Source organism: Pelodiscus sinensis, chromosome 3, assembly GCF_052426305.1.
Source record: "Pelodiscus sinensis isolate ZL-2025 chromosome 3, ASM5242630v1, whole genome shotgun sequence".
Classification (NCBI taxonomy): domain Eukaryota; kingdom Metazoa; phylum Chordata; order Testudines; family Trionychidae; genus Pelodiscus; species Pelodiscus sinensis.
The window spans coordinates 59,097,596-59,117,708 of NC_143054.1; the positions used below are offsets into that span (position 1 = coordinate 59,097,596).

Consider the following 20,113-nt stretch of genomic DNA (forward strand, 5'->3'; position numbering starts at 1 on the left):
GTTTATTGATAAGAAGGCCATGAACTCTTAGGTAATACTGTCCTTCTAGCCTCTTCCATATTCAGAAGCAAATGTATCCCTGTTTTTCTTTTTTAAAACTAGGGTATGAAGTAAGTTGGGACAATAGTAGGTTTTTCCTTGCTCATGGAAATAGGCCCCACTGTTAGATGAAAATTTAGAATAAACTATTGGCATTTTCCCTTCTGGACTAAGATGTTCACATATATTCATCACTCAAGTTATCTTTGGCTTGACTTTCAAATATGCCAAACACTTACTGATCATGTTGACTTGAGGGGATGCCCAAGGACAAAAGGAACAGTGCAATCTTAGTATTTCTAAAAAATCATGCTGTAGATGTCTCAAGCTGGGCAGGCAAAACCATAGATGCCCCAACAACTCCAGTTCATAAAAATGGTAAGAATGAAAGCTTTATTAGAGAGACCACAAAGGAACCATTTATCACAGCAGACTCAGACTGCATACTAGAGAATTAAGTCATGTTGTAATTTCCCTTAGACTTGGACTCCAGAGTATTATTGAGATGGATGGCTCACACATGCTCCTCTGTATTCTTCCTGGTATAACCACAATTAGTGGGTATTAGTTTTCATTTATGAAGGAATAATTTTTATCACTACTCACTCTAATTAAATCATAGACCTCCTTACTAGCTCTTACATTGGCACTGCTACAACTCAGTTTCCACAGAAAACAGTTGGACAGTAACACCCTCTTGCATTCTCCTGTCTGGGTAGTTTTTAATGGCACCATTTATTTCAATTAAAGAGGATTTGTACTGGGAGTTTTGTATTTTACTGTATGAACAGACAATTGATTTCCATTTGAAATGATAGAATTCATTCACATCCAATTTAAAATATATAAAAAATTCGGAGAGCTTTTCCAGTGAGTGTAATTCCTGGTAACATCTGAAAAGGGTTGGTCTGTTCTTTTTCTGAAGTTGTACTGCACTGAGCAGAATGAGATTTTGAACATTTTTTACTTTTCCTTACATAGGGGAGCTGGGACTGAGCAAAGAAGGTAGATTAGATCCTTGAGTAGGCCAGAGAGCACTCTCTTGTTCACAGAACCAGAAATAGGACCTATATGTAAGAAATTGATCAGTAGAAATCTGGCAAAAATCTCTCCACCTGTCTTGAATGGGTATTCTATTGGAGTATGAATTGTAGCATGGACTTTATATGCTTCTGAAATTACCTATACTGATTTTTTTTTAAAAAGATGAATTTTATATACATCAATTTTTATAATTCCTAAACATCCAGTTACATTGCTTGAAAAGATGTTGTTTTAAAGTCCACAACTTGATATTAAAATGCAGAGTTGTTACTCTTTTAAACAGCTCCATGCCTTTCTCTGAGAACCCCATAATAAACTATGTTTTTAAAAATATTGTGAAAACCCAGAAAGGATAAGAAGGGAGACAGAAAAAAAGCACACCTAATAGAATGAAGTTTCAGGAGGTAGCTGGGTTAGTCTGTACAGGATAAACTTAAAAAACAAAAACTGGTCTGCTAGCACTTTATAGACTAATAGAACATGTAGATGGTATCATGGGCACATGATTGGAGTTTCATCTGAAGAAGTGGGCTGCACTCACAAAAGCTCATGATACATCGATATATTTTGTTAGTCTATAAAGTGCTAGCAGACCAGGTTTTGTTTTTTATGAATAGAATGAGATGGTAGTAAAATATGTTTGCTTGAATGTGGACATAGCTCTCTATCAGAGGTCTCTGTTTATGAATGTGGAAAATTCTACTTCCCATGGAAACCCTTCAGAGCTAAACAGCTCATAGAGCTTTCTTCCTCTATCTACTAGCTTAGTAAAGAAACACAGATTTTCAGTATCACTGCACAATTGACAAGTATTGATTTCCTTTACTATCTGAGGTGCTTGAAATTTTACTTTTAAATACCCTATAAAAGGCTCAGATGGCAGAGGGAACATTGACCCCTTTGACTGGGGGTATGTCTACACTACAGCGCTAATTCGAACTAACTTAGTTCGAATTAGTTAATTCGAACTAAGCTAATTCGAACAAATGGATCCAGACTAAAAAACTAGTTTGAATTAGCGTTTTGCTAATTCGAACTAGCATGTCCACATTAAGTGGACCCTGAACCGGGGTTAAGGATGGCCGGAAGCAGTGCCGGCAGGGCATCAGAGGAGGACTTAGAGCGTGGAGCTGCTGCCTCAGGCTAGCCGAGGGCTGTGCTTAAAGGGACCCGACACCCACCCCGGACAGACAGTTCTCAGGGGTGCCCCGCTTGCAAAGCAGTCCTGGCTTGGAGTGCCCGGAGTGCCCACACTGGGCACATCACAGCACTCGGCCATCAGACCGGCTGCACTTGCCACAGGCTGCCATCTGGGGAGAGGGGGCAATTGGGGGGCTGCAGGAGAGCTTCCACCCCTAGAAGCCCGCAGAGCCAGCCCAGTCCTCCCCATCGGGGGCTCGTACCCCATTCCTCCCTCACCTCCTTCCACTTACCCTTCCCTAGCCCCCCTTCCTGATGTACAAAATAAAGAAAACGTGTGGTCAAAAATAGAATCTCTCTTTATTGAACAAAACTGGGGGAGACTGGGAAAAGGAGGTGGGAGAGGGGAAGAGAGAGGGTGGGAGAGGGGAGGACAACTACAATGATGAGAGGTTTGGAACAGGTCCCATATGAAGAGAGGCTAAAGAGACTGGGACTTTTCAGTTTAGAAAAGAGGAGACTGAGGGGGGATAGGATAGAGGTCTATAAAAGCATGAATGGGGCGGAGAGGGTGCATCAAGAAAAGTTCTTCATTAGTTCCCATAATAGAAGGACTAGAGGACACCAAAGGAAAGGAATGGGTAGCAGGCTTCAAACTAGTAACAGAAAGTTCTTCTTCACAAAGCAAAGAGTCAACGTGTGGAACTCCTTGCTGCAGGAGGCTGTGAAGGCTCGAACTAGAACAGAGTTTAAAGAGAAGTGAGATAAAGTGATGGAGGTTGGGTCCATGGAGTGGTATTAGCCAGGGGGTAGGAGTGGTGTCCCTGCCCAAAGTTTGTGGAAGGCTGGAGAGGGATGGCACAAGACAATGGCTTGGTCACTGTCTTCGGTCCATCCCCTCCAGGGTCCCTAGGGTTGGCCGCTGTCAGCAGACTGGCTACTGGGCTAGATGGACCTTTGGTCTGACCCAGTACAGCCATTGTAAGCTCAGGGCTCAGGGTCGGGGGTCTCAGTGGACCACCTGGATTTTCATGCACACCTGCTCCTGGGTGGCCAGGCTGGCAGCTCTCCTGCCCTAGATGGCCACTTTCCTGTGCCTAGTGCGGAGTTCGTGGATGAGGTCCACGATGTCCGCACTAGACCAGGCGGGTGCCTGCCTCTTGCGGTCCCGGGCAAGCTCCCAGGAGCCGCCAGCCTGGTCCCGGGAAAAGGGGGAGGGGGGGGCTCGGGGGGGCATCGGGTGGGTGGCTCGTGCCACCCCGTGCCCCTTTAAGGGGTCTGGGGCTGGGAGGGGGGCATATGAGTTTCCCTGGTGTTGGCCAGAGTGGCCACCAGGGAAAGCTGGGGAGGGCTAGCCTCCCACTAGTTCGAATTAAGGGGCTACACACCCCTTAATTTGAACTAGTAAGTTCGAACTAGGCTTAGTCCTCATACAATGAGGTTTACCTAGTTCGAACTAAGCGCTCCGCTAGTTCGAATTAAGTTTGAACTAGCGGAGCGCTAGTGTAGCTCCTATCAAAGTTAATTCGAACTAACGTCTGTTAGTTCGAATTAACTTTGTAGTGTAGACATACCCTGAGGGAGTACATCTGCCATTAGTTACCAGAGATTACGATTTGGAAGTGATTTTATACCCCGAGCTGCTAGTAATCAATCATATTACAGTAGTAATTTGCTTAGTTTTTTCAGTTGTCATCTTCTGTAAGTTTGTTATCTTCCTCTTCGGCCGTGGTCCTTGTTACCATTATCCGTGCCTTTGTTCCCTCAAGGTTAGTCCATTGCAGTGTGCTCCATGTAGGGCTACAAATTAAAATATTTGGAGATGGAAGCTGGCACAGATGCCAACAGCTCACTTACTGAAAATGGCACCATGCAAGTGTAATAAGATATCAATACTTGTGCTATGTTTTGTGCTGTGTAGAACCACCCTAAGTGGCCATACTGTCACATCTGCAGCCAACAGGAGCATCTGAGCTGGGTTCCGTTCACCGGGAATGGGAAAAGGTGAGGTCTCAAGGACCTTGACTTACTCCCCTGCTTGGTCTGAAAGAGCCTGAATTTTGGGACTTTTGAGACATGCTGCAAAAGACAGCTGTCCAATGGGGATTCGGAGAGGACTGAGTGCCTGCTTCCCAAATGACAAAGGGGTGGAAAGGAATTTTTCTTTTTGTAGTTGTCTGGCTGCCAGTGTTCCTGTGTGAAAGACTGTTTTGATGCTGGGATATCTATCTCTGTCAGTTATGGCTCTAGGGTGCCTGGAGATTGTATAAATGTTTCTATATTATTTAAATTCAAATAGTAAGGACATAATTGTTACCTAACCCGCCCCAGCAATTTAACAACTGTCTCTCTCCCTTATTACTGGTAATAAGCCGCCATTTCTCCCCTAAATTTCAGTTTAAGCTCTGAGTGAATCTCAAAGAGTGATTTTTTATTTTATTTTTCAGAACAACACAGCACTGCACAGTATTTATGTTGCTCTCCCTTGGCCTCTACTTTCCCCCTGCCAGAAGGAAATCTGAACTCTCAGTTTCTCCACCTCATGCCAGAGGTAAGGAGATAGGCTTTCTTACTGCCAGCCAAAGCCCAGACACCCACACCCAACCCACATCACTAATTGCCCCACTCTCCCCATACTCCACCAGGCTTAAAGTCCCCACCCCTTAGTGCTCATAGGCCTAGGTGCTGGAAGTAGGGGTCCTGCCACATCCTATGGCTTGACATGGTTTCCATCATAGAGGGCTTACAGGTTGGTTCAATGACTCTCAGCATCCCCACTCAAAGGCCTCACTGCCTCCTCTGACTTCCCATCATAACCAACCATCCCATACTGGACAGAGTACCAAGCCCCTCACGTGCCATTCTGTGCTCACTATAGTCCCAATTCCTCCCTCCCTTTTCCTACCATATCCCCAAATCACACCACTCCATCTTCCTCCTTGTTCCCCATCTCTTACTCTTCTGATTTACCCTCAGATGCTTTCTGGGCTGCCTCATATCCCCTTTGTCCAGTAAGTGATGCTTTAAAATGAAATGTGCAATACTTAATATACACCTTTTGAGTGAAGTGGATATGCATACAAGTCACTGCCCTGAATTCTAAGTAGAGGGGAATTCAGCATACAGAGGGGCTTATAGGAGCCAACATTTATCTTTTTAGAAATAAAAATAATGACAAAAACATTCTCCCACCAGGTCCAAGATGACATCAAATACAAGATTACAAACAGCACTTTTAATTCTTTTGCATTCCAGACACAGCTGTCTGCCTGACAAGCAAGATTATACAAGATATGAAATTTATTTGAGGAACTAGATTTTTTCTTCTGTCCCTACCTTCCTTTGCATTAACATTTCCTTGTGCTGATTCTCTGAAGTATCTTTCCTAATACAATGTTACATGTTTCAGCATTCTGCCTAAACAACTGTGGATAGTAACAGATGACTTATGTTCTGAACTGTCATGTCAGAAAAGATGCAGTATCTATTAAACAGGAACCTAAAACAGTTTTCTTTCACTGAAAATTTTGAACAATTTTTGTTTGGGGTCTACTGTAATTAGTGGCTGAGTCTAGACTGGCAAGTTTTTCTGCAAAAGCTTGCCAGCTGTCTACACTGGCTGCTTGAATTTGCGCAAAAGCACTGACGTTCTACTGTCCGAAATCAATGCTTCTTGTGCAAATGCTTTGACATTCCCATTTGGGTAAAAGTCCTTTTCCGGAAATGTTTTTGCGGAAGAGGGCCAGCGTAGACAGCTAAAAAATTGTTTTGCGCAAAAAAGCCCCGATGGCGAAAATGGCAATTGGGGCTTTCTTGCGCAAAACCGTGTCTAGATTGGCACAGACGCTTTTCCGCAAAAAGTGCTTTTTTTAAAGTGTGCCAATCTAGACGCTCTTTTCCACAAATGCTTTTAATGGAAAAACTTTTCCGTTAAAAGCATTTGCGGAAAATCATGCCAGTCTAGACGTAGCCAGTGTGTAATTTATTGTCTGGCACAGTCAGTGAACTGAAAATTCAGCAGTCTGCACAGCTCTGCTTCCTCTCTCTGTATGTCGTCTATTTTAACTGTAAGATCTTCAGGTCTACCCTGGTTTGTACTATGTGTTTGTACAGGGAATAGCTCAAAAAGAACCAGATCTCTGTTGTAGCCTCTAGGTGATGTTGTAATATAAATAATTAACGAAGCAAAATGCAGAATTTGGGAGAAGGAGAGAAAGTAATTTTTTTTACCACACAATAAGAGGAAGGAATAAATACCAAATTATTCTGCACGAAGAGTTATTTGTGATTTCATTTGAGCATGACTACTTGGAAGACAAGAGATTTTGCAGCCAGATTTCTCATGCTCAACAAATCAATGAGAATGAAATCAAAACATCAAGATGGAACATTTTAATAATGGTCAGAACAGCCCATATTGCAAATTATTAGTAATATGATTCATATTATTGTAGTTGTAATGGCTCAATTATTCTATAGGCTCTATGAATAGAATATGCAACACATTTAATTCTGACCTCTCATGTACATTAATCTTAACACATTCCCTGTTTCAGTTATATATAATGGTAGTATTTGATTTTAAAAACAACTCTTGCTTTTTACATTTTAATTTTACTCCTGCCTTTCTATGTTTTAAAATATTTTCTATTTTATTTTTCATTGTGGTACTTTGCATTTGACCCTTGATTTACTATTTAAATATTGTAACTATGCCCATTGACGAAATTATGGCCTAGTCGAGCTCCTATTGAGGTTAATGGAATGACTCATTAATTTCAGTGGGAACTGGGTGAGGTGGGCGAGTGACAGAGAGGGAATGGAAAGGCAGCCAATGCTGGGGCTGCTTTTGGAATCCTGGCTCGTATGGCATTTGGACTTGTGCCAGTGAAGACATCTAACATGGGTTGAGCAGATTTAAAAGATAGCCAGAGTCTTGGCTCTAGGGCAGCTCTACACCCAGAAGATGGAGATGGTAGTCACATCTGGTAGTGGAGAGACATGCTCCTGTGATCCAATGTCTGGGATGAGAGAGGGCTGCCCTGATGACAGTAGGAAGAATGGAAGAGGTTCTGTTTGCTCAATGCTGTAAGTGCATATTTTTATTTTAGAATGATATTAGTTTATAACTCAGTCCTCTTCCTCCTATTGACGTCAGTGACAAACCTCTCATTGATTTCAAGTGATGCAAAAACAGGCCCTTAGTAAGAACCTGGGTAAATATTTATGCTACAAGTGCAGTGAACTCCTATTCAGGGAATAATAAAGAGATATATATCATAGCATGAAATATGAGAACTTTAATTTCAGAGAAATTAGTTACATAGATTTATAGTATGTTTGGCTGGCATGATTACAGTATCAGTATCTTAAGAAATATAAAGACAGCCTAGGATCAGATCATTGGATCTGAATCCCTTAATTAGTATGCTTTCTACATTATGACCTTGTTTTGCTTCATAGCTGTAATTTATTTGTTTTAATTCCAAGAAGAATTTGTGTTTGAAATGATCATTTATAATGCTTTGTTGATTCTATATTTTATACAAAATACTCCCACAATATTGTTAATAATTCTAACCACAATTAAATTAAATGCACTTATTGCAAAATCATATTCCAATTTACTTTTCAAAGATGCTTAATTTTCTTCTGATGCTGAACTGAGAATTAACATCTGAAATACCTTCATACTTCCTTCATTATGCATTATTAAAACACTTTCTCTAATCCGCAGGTTATTTACAAACATAGAATGAATAAAATGAAATAAAAGTAATCATTCAGAAATCATTATCTTACCTTTGTTGTCAGTTGATAGGGAGAAGTGTCAATTAACAATATTTGACTGCAATTTTTACATTAAATTCAGCACTTTTGCAATAATGCATTTCCCAAGAAGCACTTTAAAAGCCGATGCTTAATTTCTACCACTTGAACTGTCAGTGTACGAAGAAGATATATGCTGTATTAGAAATGTGGTACAATGTCACACTGAGGGCTAGCCTTCTGGGGAAAAGCAGACTTGTGGTTAAGACAGCAGGCTACGATTCAGGACATGTGTGGTCTATTTTTGGCTTTGTCACTGACTTCTTGTGCAAACTTGGGAAAGTCACTTAATCTCTGAGCCTTAGTTCCCCATCATAAATATTGTTATTTATTGTTTATATTTCTCTATTGCCTACGTATTCTTGTCATAGACCAGGAAGCCATAGTGTTAGGAGCTGTACAAACACAGAACAAGAAGATGGTCCCAGCCCAGAAGAGATGACAATCTAAGTAAAATACAAGAAACAGCAGAGAGAGACATGAGAGAACATAAGGAAATGAGACAATATTGGCCAGCATGATAGGCAGTAGTTTCGGTATACCAGCAGCTTGACTGTTGTCTATTTTTGATAGGCATTATGGCAAAAGAGGCTGATAAGAATTTTGAAGGAGGACAATGAAGAAGTTTGTAGATGGTTACAAACTATCCAAAGCATGAGGGGCAGCATAGGAGAAAAGTGACTTGTTTCAAGATTTGGCCACAGAGGTGGGAGTTGATTTCTGGATAGTAAAGAAGGGTATGTCTACACAGCAGCGTTATTTCAGAATAACTGTCAATATTCTGAAATAACATAGTGTGTGTTTACAATAAAGCCTTTATTTTGAAATAATGTCGAGCTGGAGGACTTCTTACTCCAACTCATGGTAACACTCATTTCACAAAGAATCAGGGAAGGTGAAGGAAGGACTTTTTGCTATGTAGATAGCACCAAAAGACAAGTTAAGCTATTTCGACTTAAGCTACGTCACTGAAGTTACGTATTCCAACTTTAGCCCTTTAGCTTATTCCAACTTTAGCCCTGCTGTGTGGATGTACCCTAAGAGATGTTTGGCAGGGTGGAGAAAGGCCATGAAGATCTGTGGAAGTGCCGTCAAGTAGATTATGTTTGCTGAGATGGAAAAAGGGGGAGCCAGTGGAGGAACATAAGGAGGCATCTAATCAATAGTCTAGGAAAATTATCTTTGCTGCAGCATTTTGAATTGATATGAGAGACACTGTGTCTGCAATCCAAATACTATGCTATTGCATAAAAAGGAGGGAATGAGATTGACTAGAAACCAACTATAAGCAAACACAAAACTGATAAGTCAATTTCCTTTCCTCAAATTGTGAGAGCTACAAAAAGTAAACTAACATCTTAAATAGTCATAAAAGGAAAATATTAATAATGTATTCTATTAGTACAACACTAGGAAGGAAACGCATGCTTTTTTAAATCACTGCTATATCAGAGAGAAAGATGGCTCAGCCCCCTAGGTAGTTGCACACATCACTCCATGTAAATGAATAGGAGTTATTTACATGTCTGTAACTAAAAGCTAATCAGACTTAACTTGTCATTGTCTCTAAAATCTCAGTGAGCAAAGACAATGCATGTTCTCCTTGGAGCTAGATTTTGGAGAGACTAAAATATTGCTTCTAAGGAGAATTATTTATATCTAATCTGCATCTTTCAAAATGTAAAGCAGAGCACTCTGTTACTGACCACACAACTGCATGCATTTCTGGCCTCAAGCACTAATGGATTCTGGGTATGAGATTTTTCAGGGGGAGGGAGGATTTTTCCTCTCTATTTTATGTATTAATTTATTTATTGGATAGCCCTGAATCAACACTTTGTATCCAGACACTCAAAAATGTTGGTATGGTTCTTACTTACATCTGAGAGTTGTGTTTAAAAGGTATTTTTAATGTAAACAGCTTGAAGGAGTACAAATCAAAATCTGAAAATGGATTATAATGATCAAGTTTACAAAACAGGGGCAATTAGGTGGCAACACTGATATTTACTGTTGCTGAATAACTGGATATGTTTTTGCTGAGCTCCAAAGGCAGGCGTTCCTGGGTTATTTTCTCGTTGTGTTGTGTAGGGGCTAGGAAAGATGTTAGCTGAACAGGAGATACAATAAGTTAAGGCAGATCAGAACACAATGGCTCTGCCTGATCAGATCTTGTACTCCCATGATTTTTGTGAAGTTACATTTATGAAGTTAACTTCTGAGAAATCCATTCATAGATTCAGAAACACCTCTCCCCTGTACGCTAATAGGTAGAAGCTATGACGTTATGTAATTATAATTATGTAACTTTGCAACTGCTTTTCACTATATCTACTCCCCCTCTCCTTTGTTGCCCATTGTCTCTTTTCTGCTTCTGAAGTATTTTTGGTAGCCTCCAAAGAACAGTTGTTAGAAAGAACAATTATTTACATCTGTATAGCTAAAAAGCACTCCTGTGGCAGATTCCACTTCTGCTTCCACTAAAAATAATTCCTTATATATTTAAATGGGGAGAAGTATATATCCTATCCCAGTATGCAACACACAGCTTACAAGATCTTGTGAGGAAGATCCCCTTCAACAACATCGGCATAGCTGCTACACAGCTGACAAGACCCTGGGCAGAAATTACTTTAGGAACTCGCTTGGAAAGCCATCTGAGTGTTCCAAAATATATCAGACACACAGAGTGATGAGTTTGTCAGGGTCAAACATCTTCAGCTGCTCTAGGCACTATATTGGTGGGGTGGAGAAAAAGCAGTTATCCAAATCCTTCCAGCCCAACTTAACTTGTTTCTGAGGGCAAGGGAATCTTGTGCATCCTTGAAACTCTCTGGTCTTTCCCCTATAAACTTCTCCATCCCTGAGTGAGTGGGAACAGAAAACCAGGACTCATCAGAAAGGAAAAATGTACAACTCATTTCTAAAATGGATGATGGTCTCCTAGAACATAGTGACACTGGAAAGGATTTAGGGGTAACATCGGATTAACAGGATTATAGTAGATTACCTACAGCGTAGTCTGTAGGTAAGCAGGCTCAGATGTTCCTTGGATGTATACGTAGACGAATACTAAGCAGGAGTAGGGAGGAGGTATTACCTCTGTAGACAGCGTTAGTTAGGGTATGTCTACACAGCAACATTATTTTGAATAACTAGCGTTATTTTGAAATAACTAAGTCCATGTCTACACAGCAGGCAGTTATTTTGAAATAATGTCGAAATACTGTCAAGCTGGAGAACGTCTGAGGGTACATCTACACTAGCCTCCTAGTTCGAAGTAGGGAGGCTAATGAGGGCAACCAGAATTGCAAATGAAGTGTGGAATTTAAATATCCCACGCTTCATTAGCATGTTCCCGGGCACCATTTTGGAAACTGACTAGCCTGGTATAACTGCCCTTGTCTACATGCGGCAGTGAAACGGGAGTTCGAAGTAAACCCCTTAACTCGAATTAGCTGTTAAACCTCATTCCACGAGGAGTAACAGCTAATTTGAGTTAGGGGTTTACTTCAAACTCCCGTTTCACTGCCGCATGTAGACACGGGCAGTTATTCCGGGCTAGTCAGTTTCCAAAATGGCAACCGCCCGGTAACATGCTAATGAAACGCGGAATATTTAAATTCCGCACTTCATTTTCAATTTCGGTTGCCCTCATTAGCCTCCCTACTTCGAACTAGGGAGCTAGTGTAGATGTACCCTCAGAGATAAAACAAGGATTAGAAGATGAAACTAGACAAATCCAGACTAGAAACTTGGAGCAAATTTTAACAGTGAAAATAAGTATTGGAACAAATTTACCAAGAAACATGGTGGACTTTCCTTTGCATGAAATATTTAAGGCAAACTGGATCCCCTTCTAAAAAAGATATGCTAACACAAACGGAATTTATGGGCTTAATGAAGGAATTACTAAGGTACTAAGGCCTATGTTATAGAGGAGGTAAAATGGGATGGTTGTAATGGTCCCTTCTGGCATTCAAATACATAAAAAACCAAAACAAAACCTGGTTGAGGGAGCAGTGAACTCAATTATATGAGTTTCCTATGCCTCAGTGTAGCACCTTATATCTTGACATTGGAGTATCTGGAGAATCATTCTTTATACCCATCTGTACTGGCCCCATTTTCCTGAGAATTTGCTAATCTGGTAGAGAGATGGCTTGCAAAGATGTGAAATTGAATATGGCCCTTTTGGTTATGTGCAATTAAATATGGCTCATTAAATCTCATAACTAAGGTAGATGGGGAGATAGCTTGCAGAGGGATTCAGATATTGCAGCAGACATGTATTGAGGGACAGGAGTCAGAGTGGATATTCAGAAAGAAACATTGTGGAAGCCAGATTCCCCTCAGCCACTAACAAGGCAGCAACTTGTAATAATCTGATTGTCTGAGGCAGTTCCAAATCAAAATAAAGGCACTATTTAATACTGTAGAATTTAAGACCAGAAGAGACCATTTGATTATCTACGATCACATCCTGTATATCACAGTCCATTATATTTAACCCACATACCACTACATTGAGGACAACAAGTCTAGAGCAGGGAACTTAGGCATAGGGACTGGATGTGGCCCTTGGCTTGCCTGAATCCAGCCCGATGCTCACCCCTGTGCTGTTGCTCCAGCTCCCCTGCTGCCACCCTGAGGGCTTGAGCACATAAAATCTACTAGGCTGCCCCCCATCCCAGGCTCTGGTGTACAAAGGGAATGTGGGGAGTGTCTTTATCCTTTTCATTCAAGGGCCACACAGAGGTTTTTTCCCCCCACTTTTCACTTGTGTGTGGCCCCGATTGATTATTTTTCTTCTCACTTGATTAGTGGCCCCCGACCCCCAAAAATGTCCTGCACCCCTGCTTTAAACTATAGCATTTCAGTCTTATAACACTAATGTATTGTGGTTCACTTGCAGATGATTGGAAAGACCAAGGTCTCATCAATGTGAGGGAATTGATTAGGAAAATATACACAGATGATCCTAGCCAATTATCTGCACTTCTTGCTGCAGAGCAAGAGGACTTTCCCACTGAGCAAGGTCTTATCTGACCTGGGAGAAAATTCCTTCCTTACTCCACAGAAGGCAATCATTTTGACCATTGAACAAGACTCACTGGCCAAACATTTATAAGTGGTGTTAGAGCAAGGTTGCAGGCACCCATTAGCATTGGGTGAGCTGCTCAGAATGTAGGCCAAAGAGTCTGAAGCCGGGCCAAGTTAAATTGTGAAGTCAGAGTCTGTTACCAAATTGAGAGTGCCAGGTGAGAATCAGGGTCAGGCCAAGCCAGGTTCTTGCACCAGGGTCAGCAAAGGTACTAAACTATAAGGCTACGTCTACACTGGCCCCTTTTCCGGAAGGGGCATGTAAATTTCATGAGTCGTAGTAGGGAAATGCACGGGGGATTTAAATATCCCCCGCGGCATTTAAATAAAAATGTCCGCCGCTTTTTTCCGGCTTTTAAAAAAGCCGGAAAAGAGCGTCTACACTGGCCCCGATCCTCCGGAAAAAGTGCCCTTTTCCGGAGGATCTTATTCCTACTTCAAAGTAGGAATAAGGCACTTTTTCCGGAGGATCGGGGCCAGTGTAGACGCTCTTTTCCGGCTTTTTTAAAAGCCGGAAAAGCGGCGGACATTTTTATTTAAATGCCGCGGGGGATATTTAAATCCCCCGCGCATTTCCCTACGACTCATGAAATTTACATGCCCCTTCCGGAAAAGGGGCCAGTTTAGACGTAGCCCTATGGTATATCAAGATCAGCACTGGGAACCAGGCTGAGGACAAGAGCCAGGTCAGGAAAGTTTCAACTAGGAGCAAATTTGGCCTATGGGAAAAGTACACCATAAGTCTGCATTGCTCAAACAACCTCCTGAAAAGGCTTCCTGGTTTATATGGAGAATGTCAGCCAATCTGGGAATCATGGAGGGCTGTTGCTCATGCCCTTCAGAGTAGGACTTCCTGCAGGACTCAGTTTTTCAGTAGTTCTTGGTGGCAACCCTACCAATGAGGAAACAGCACCCACCGCAAGACATGCAGTCCTCAATTCTAGGCTGATGGATTCCGACAAGTATTCTCTTGAGCTCCCCAAGGCACTGTCTACACTGTCTTGTGTCCATCTCCAGCTGTGGCCAATCTCTGATGCTTCTGAGAAAAAAAGTCAACCCTCTTTACCACACACATAGAAATCCCCTAGAACACAGTGACTATGCACCAGGAGAAATATTTTCTTCCTGACCCCTGAAGGTAACCAGCTGATGCTCTGAGGTGTAAGATTTTATTGTCATTGATTAAATCTGCAACTGTGAGTTTAAGAAGAATGTCATCCCTTTCTCCTCCTGGTACACAAAAGAAGGTAACAAACATGGTGACTCATAGATTCCAAGGTGGGAAGGGGCCATCATGACCCCTACTATCTAACAGTCTGCATGCACAGGCTTCAGAACTTCTCGCAGAAGCGGAGGAAAGCATATTTTAGAAAGAGATCTAATCTCATCTGTGCTGTAACAGCTCTGGCTGTAAAAGAAGTACTTTCTGTCATTTCTTTTATTCTTGTTCTACGGAGGTGTTTAAGCACTAGCAGGTATTCAGTTCTGCAAATGTGTTACTGGAACTATTTCACTGAATAGTTTCTATTGTTAATGGAGTTTCTGAATTTTACACTGAGAGTTTAGTGACAGTGTTCTGTGTTTAATCTTATCATGTTTGTGCTGTTTCTGTCTCTGAAGTCTTGTTAAAGGGAAGGTTAGATTGGATGCATTTATTACATTACACTGAATTTTGCTTTGCAAATTGCTTTTACTCCATCAATGGAAGTACATAATCTTTACCTCAGTGAATTACGCAAACTTTGCAAATGCTCTGTTTGCATAATGAGCTACCATCATCTCAGACTTCTGCCTTTAATACTGAACTGAAGCTTCCTTGCTTATTTCTTTATTACCCTGTTTATTTTTATAGTATAAAAACACTGAAATGCTAACTTCTCTATGTAGTATCTTCAGTGACTGAAAGTGGCCTTGACTTTCAGGAGGCACAAAGAAAGTTCTTTTCCTTAAAGTGGCCCTAAGCAAGCCCTTTGGATTATCTATTTAATGACATTATTTCCAGTGTGAACACAACACTGTGTAAAAAGGACACATTGGGTACATCTAGACTACAGGCTTTTGTTGACAGAGGCTGTGTCGACAGATACTACATCCAGTTCTGTCGACAAAGCAAGCCGCTTTGTTGACATGAGAGTGTAGACGCAAAGGACAGTGTAGATGCAATAACACCTTCTGTCAACAGAATTCTGTCGACAAAAGGCATTATTCCTCGTAGAATGAGGTTTACCGCTGTCAACAAAACTGCCGAGTTCTGTTGATGTTATGTCAACAGAACTCAGCAGTTGTGTATGCAGGTATAGTTTTGTAGATAAAAGGCCACTTTTGTCGACAAAACCCTGTAGTCTAGACACACCCACTGTATTTGGTTTAAAGCTAATGTTTTAACTTCAGCAAGCTACAAATATTTAAAGGGACAGTTCCTGAGCTGGCATTAATCTGTGAGAGTCCATTGACATGAGCATTTATTTTAAAAATGGAGCTATGTTGATTATACTTCTTGAATATCCTCAAATTAATACCTAGAGAATTTTACTGGAAAAAAAAGTTTCAGAGCTCTCATTACCATCATCTCCTTGTCATTTAACTTAAGTTGTCATTGAGGCATCTCAAAAGATTCCAAAAAGAAAAGATGGAAAATATCCTGTGTTGTTTTACACTAGAGAATATTTGATTTCAGCATCATTTTCAGAGGAAAATATTTCTTTGCTTACATCTCTCTCATACCCTCCACAGCAACAGACCCTAGAGTTCATAGGGCCTCAAAGCAAAGATAAATCCTCTAGGAGATATGTGCACTGAGTGATTGAGTTTCAAACTAATGAAATATCGAGAGAGGTTTTCCCAGTAATAAAATGCCACCTGTCACTGCTTTTTTCCTTCTCCAAGAGAACACAGAGAAAACATGTTTATTCTTAAAGATGCTTCCTTTGAGGCCAATTATTAACCTTTATTCCACCTTAAAAACCAAGTTACAAATTTGTTAGTAAATTATGAGGCAATACAGTACGTTTGCAACTTATCCAAAGGGCCAAACAACTTTACTTTTTTGGCCTATCCAGAGGTCCTCAAAGGACTGAATTCAGAAACTGGGTTTATTGAAATACTTGTTGGAACATCACCCAAAAGGAACTGAATGCCATGCGCACAAAAGTCATTCTGCCGCTCTACTCTGCACTAGTTAGGCCTCAGCTGGAGTACTGTGTCCAGTTCTGGGAGCCACATTTCAAGGAAGATGTGGAGAAATTGGAAAGGGTACAGAGAGGAGTGACAAGAATGATTAAAGGTCTAGAGAACATGACCTATGAAGCCAGGCTTCATGAACTGGGTTTGTTTAGTTTGGAAAGAAGAAGATTAAAGGGGGGACATGATAGCGGTTTTCAAATATCTAAAAGGGTATCACAAGGAGGAAAGAGAAAATTTGTTCCTCTTGGTTTCTGAGGACAGGACAAGGAGTAATGGGCTTAAAGTGCAGCAAGGGAGGTTTAGATTGGACATTAGGAAAAAATTCCTAACTGTCAGGGTGGTCAAATATTGGAATAAATTGCCAAGGGAGGTGGTGGAATCTCCCTCTCTGGAGATATTTAAGAACAGGTTAGATAGACATCTGTCAGGGATGGTGTAGATGGAGCTTGGTCCTGCCTTGAGGGCGGGGGGCTGGACTCGATGACCTCTCGAGGTCCCTTCCAGTCCTATGATTCTATGAAAAGTTTCTCCCATAGTTATTATTAACAATAATAATAATAATAGTGGCCAATTTATTAATTTGGGATGCCCTCTGTACCCCTTTCTTGATGAAGTAAGTGACTTCTAAGATGGAAGAATCAGATAAAAAAGGAGCTCTTGCTCATCTCCATAGTCATATCACAAATGGCAACTTACACAGCACCTCTGTGATACAGGCTGTCATCAGAGAGAGACGTCCATTTGTGATGGGGAGTTACTACTTTTCATAAGACAGGTTGGACCTATCTGGTCTGGCACCCTCAAGACCTGGTCAGTCCTGGATGATGGATTTTGCCGGCCAGGGGAGGTCATTTCTGGACCCCTGCTACCAGCCCCTCCAGCCTTAGCCCAACCTACAGCCTCCCGGCCAGCTCCCCACTTTTGCTGGCCCCCGCTGTCCTACCGAGCAGCCCTGCTGCTTCTGTGCATATCAGGCAGCATCTGCAGTACTCGGCAGCCCCGCTGCCTCTGTCCATGCCTATTCCTACTTTCGGACCGGGCAGCCTCACCGCCCTTCTGGGCGGTCTCACTGCCGTGCATTATGCTCCCGCTGACCTGCCAGCCTGCAGGGCTCCTAGGTGCTAACTCTTCACTGGGACAATCAAGTCTGGCCACAACTGTGGTCCAGCTGGACCATGTTAAGAGTCCAGCTCTAGTCCCAGTTAAGAGTTTCAACCTGTAATTTAATGCATTTTAAACTATTGTGGTTCTTATTAATATATTATAGTACATGTATGAGTTTCCAGTAATTTCAATCAGCATTTAACCAAAGTTGTTCATAAAAGTTGCTATTTAAATTCAGTGGAATTTGAAAGACCCTGCCTTCCTCTGAGGTATTCTTCCATTTTAATTTTTTGTGCACAGCATATGCTTTTTTTTGGAAATAACTATATATTTTCAAAGTTGGGATGGTGGTGACATATTGAATATTTAAAACCAGATGTAATGAAATTGTCTTATTGTCTCAGACTCTCAATGGTGTAGTAGTTAAAGTTAACATGGACACTATAGAATGGTGAATCTTACAAAGTCTAGATTTTGGGTTTGCTTTTAGTAACTGCTCAAAAGTTATGTCACTGAGACAAGTTTACCCATCCCAAAGCCTACTTGATTGTAAGCTTTTAATCTATAATTTTAGCTTTTTTCAGCTGAATAGAGTTAATCTAATTTTTTGTGGGACAAAAATATTTTATGTGTATTTATTTGAACATGAGAAAAACACTACTGTGCTTTTGTGCTCGGATACAAATCTTCAGCTGTGATAGTCAGTATTAAGTCCCAGACTGTGGAGAAGTTACTTACATGAGTATACTCAATAGCTATATTGGGGCTGGTAGCATGGGCAGACTTTTCTTTATGTGAGAAGGGTTACATAATTTAACTCTAAGGAATTAGTTCCTTGTCAAGTTCAGATTAATTGGTTGGAACATAAATAAAATATATCATGTTCCTTTCAACTGAAGCATGTAGTGGGGACAGATTTCAAGTCACATGTGTCTAGTGAGCAATAGATTGAAATGGAGCTGAAGCTGGAAAGTAGAATCTGCAGACTAGATAGTAGGAGCTTGGAACCCTCACTGGAAGAGCAGTAACGTGTGCAATAGAAGGAGAGGAATCAGCCGCATGGAAGCCCTCATGCAGGAAAGCATGCAAGAAAATGCTTATGACAGCACTTCAGCATGTGAATAACTTTACACATGTTCTGATGTCCCATTGATTTCAGTAAGAGGGAAACAGGTCTTGTTTTTCTGCATAGCGATGCTTTTTTCAATCAAGGGTGGAGTGTGAGGTGTTCATGCTGTTATCTGGGAGGAGCTAAAGTGGGAGAAAAATGTGTAAATAAACCAAGGAAAATCAATAAATGGAAATCCACCAGACAAAACAAACACAGAAATCAGTGTTGTTTTTTCTGTTGACCAATTTGTCACTTTGTTCAACACACTGAACTAGGTAGATTTAGGAAAATGAGCTAATATGGCGTATTTTAGTTACTGGTGGACAGATTTCTATGTCTCCTAGAAGGTCTTGCCATCACAGCTAACACTAATCTGAGTCCTAGTTGCCAGTCTCAGCAGACAGGCTGACAGAAGATCGCACCCTCCCACCCCCCGCAATCTCAAGGGCTTGCTGGGAAAAGAGGGAAGTGGCTCCTTTAAAGGTCTTCCATCCATCGGTGGAAGGGTGATCGGCCAGTGGGACGGGAGAAGGGAGAAAGGCATCATTTAAACTGCTGGGTGGCTCAGTACTATCCCCTTAAACTCTTTTCCCTGAGCACCTGAGGAGGGTAGCTAAACCTGTCCCTCTATCCTCGTCCCCTTCTTGTGCCTGGATTAACAGCTGCTGCAAAGAGGTAGAAGAGCCGTCTGTCATGTGCAGAAATGCTAGTTGTTCCATAGAGGGGTTGGTTCCCTAATAAGCCAGAAGTGGAAGCAGACTAGGGGAAGGCTTCCCTGAAGGAAACTGGAGACTAAAGCGGGAGAGCGCCTGACGTCTGATGAAGAGAGAAGTCAATCCCGATTTCCCAGCCCCTTCACCCTGACAGTCTGGGGACTAAGATGTGGAGAGGTGGGAAGCTAATTGCAGCTCTCCACCAACTGGAGGAAGGAACTATGACCTGTGCTAAACAGGTATTGGATATAGAGTTCCTAGATTAATTAAGTTAATAATTAATTAAACCACATCCCTTGTATCTTGTCTTTCTTCTCACCTATCTGAGACAACGGACATGGGGACAAACACTCTTGCCAATGGAGATGGGCTGACCAGCTCAAGATGAAAGCACACTGAAGGGGCAAGAAAGCTGCTTGAACTGCCATTGCACAGTCTATACAACTCTTTCACAGATAAATAAATACTTCAGAGTCCAGCTGTTGTCAACATAAGATTTTCCCAAGTGCTAAAATTTATGGTATTCGTCTTTGAAATGAACATTTATCGCAGACAAAGCTAAGATGCTAATTTTTTAAAAAACAACAACACTGATTACAGTTTTCAGCAGTTTTCTTTTTTCACAGCACTTTACCTCTTGACAAGTTTTCATATTTTGTTTTCATCTTGACCAAGTGAGTTAATAGCTATTAAAAAGAAATAGCATGTCTGCTAGATATTTCAACAGTGTGCTAAAGACTGAAAAGAAAAGAACTCTTGGCACCGTGTACATGATCAGGAGTAAAGTATTTTAAGTATAGGTGGTTGAAAATTGAAAAAATATATATTTGCAAAGATATTTGTGATT

General features: G+C 41.3%; 1 long non-coding RNA gene across 3 annotated transcripts in view; it reads right to left on the reverse strand.

Annotated features, from left to right (window-relative positions):
- The window catches only part of LOC106732617 (uncharacterized), a 69,776-nt gene that overhangs the window by 29,886 nt on the left and 19,777 nt on the right, over positions 1 to 20,113 (reverse strand). The window contains exon 4 of one of the 3 annotated variants that reach the window (XR_016349142.1): positions 13,797 to 14,194. The exons of 1 other annotated variant lie outside the window; for it this stretch is intronic. This is a non-coding gene — a long non-coding RNA (uncharacterized LOC106732617). Of the gene's footprint in view, positions 1 to 13,796; positions 14,195 to 15,878; positions 18,694 to 20,113 lie in introns of those variants that run through there. One more of the 3 variants, XR_016349141.1, reaches the window with a different exon arrangement.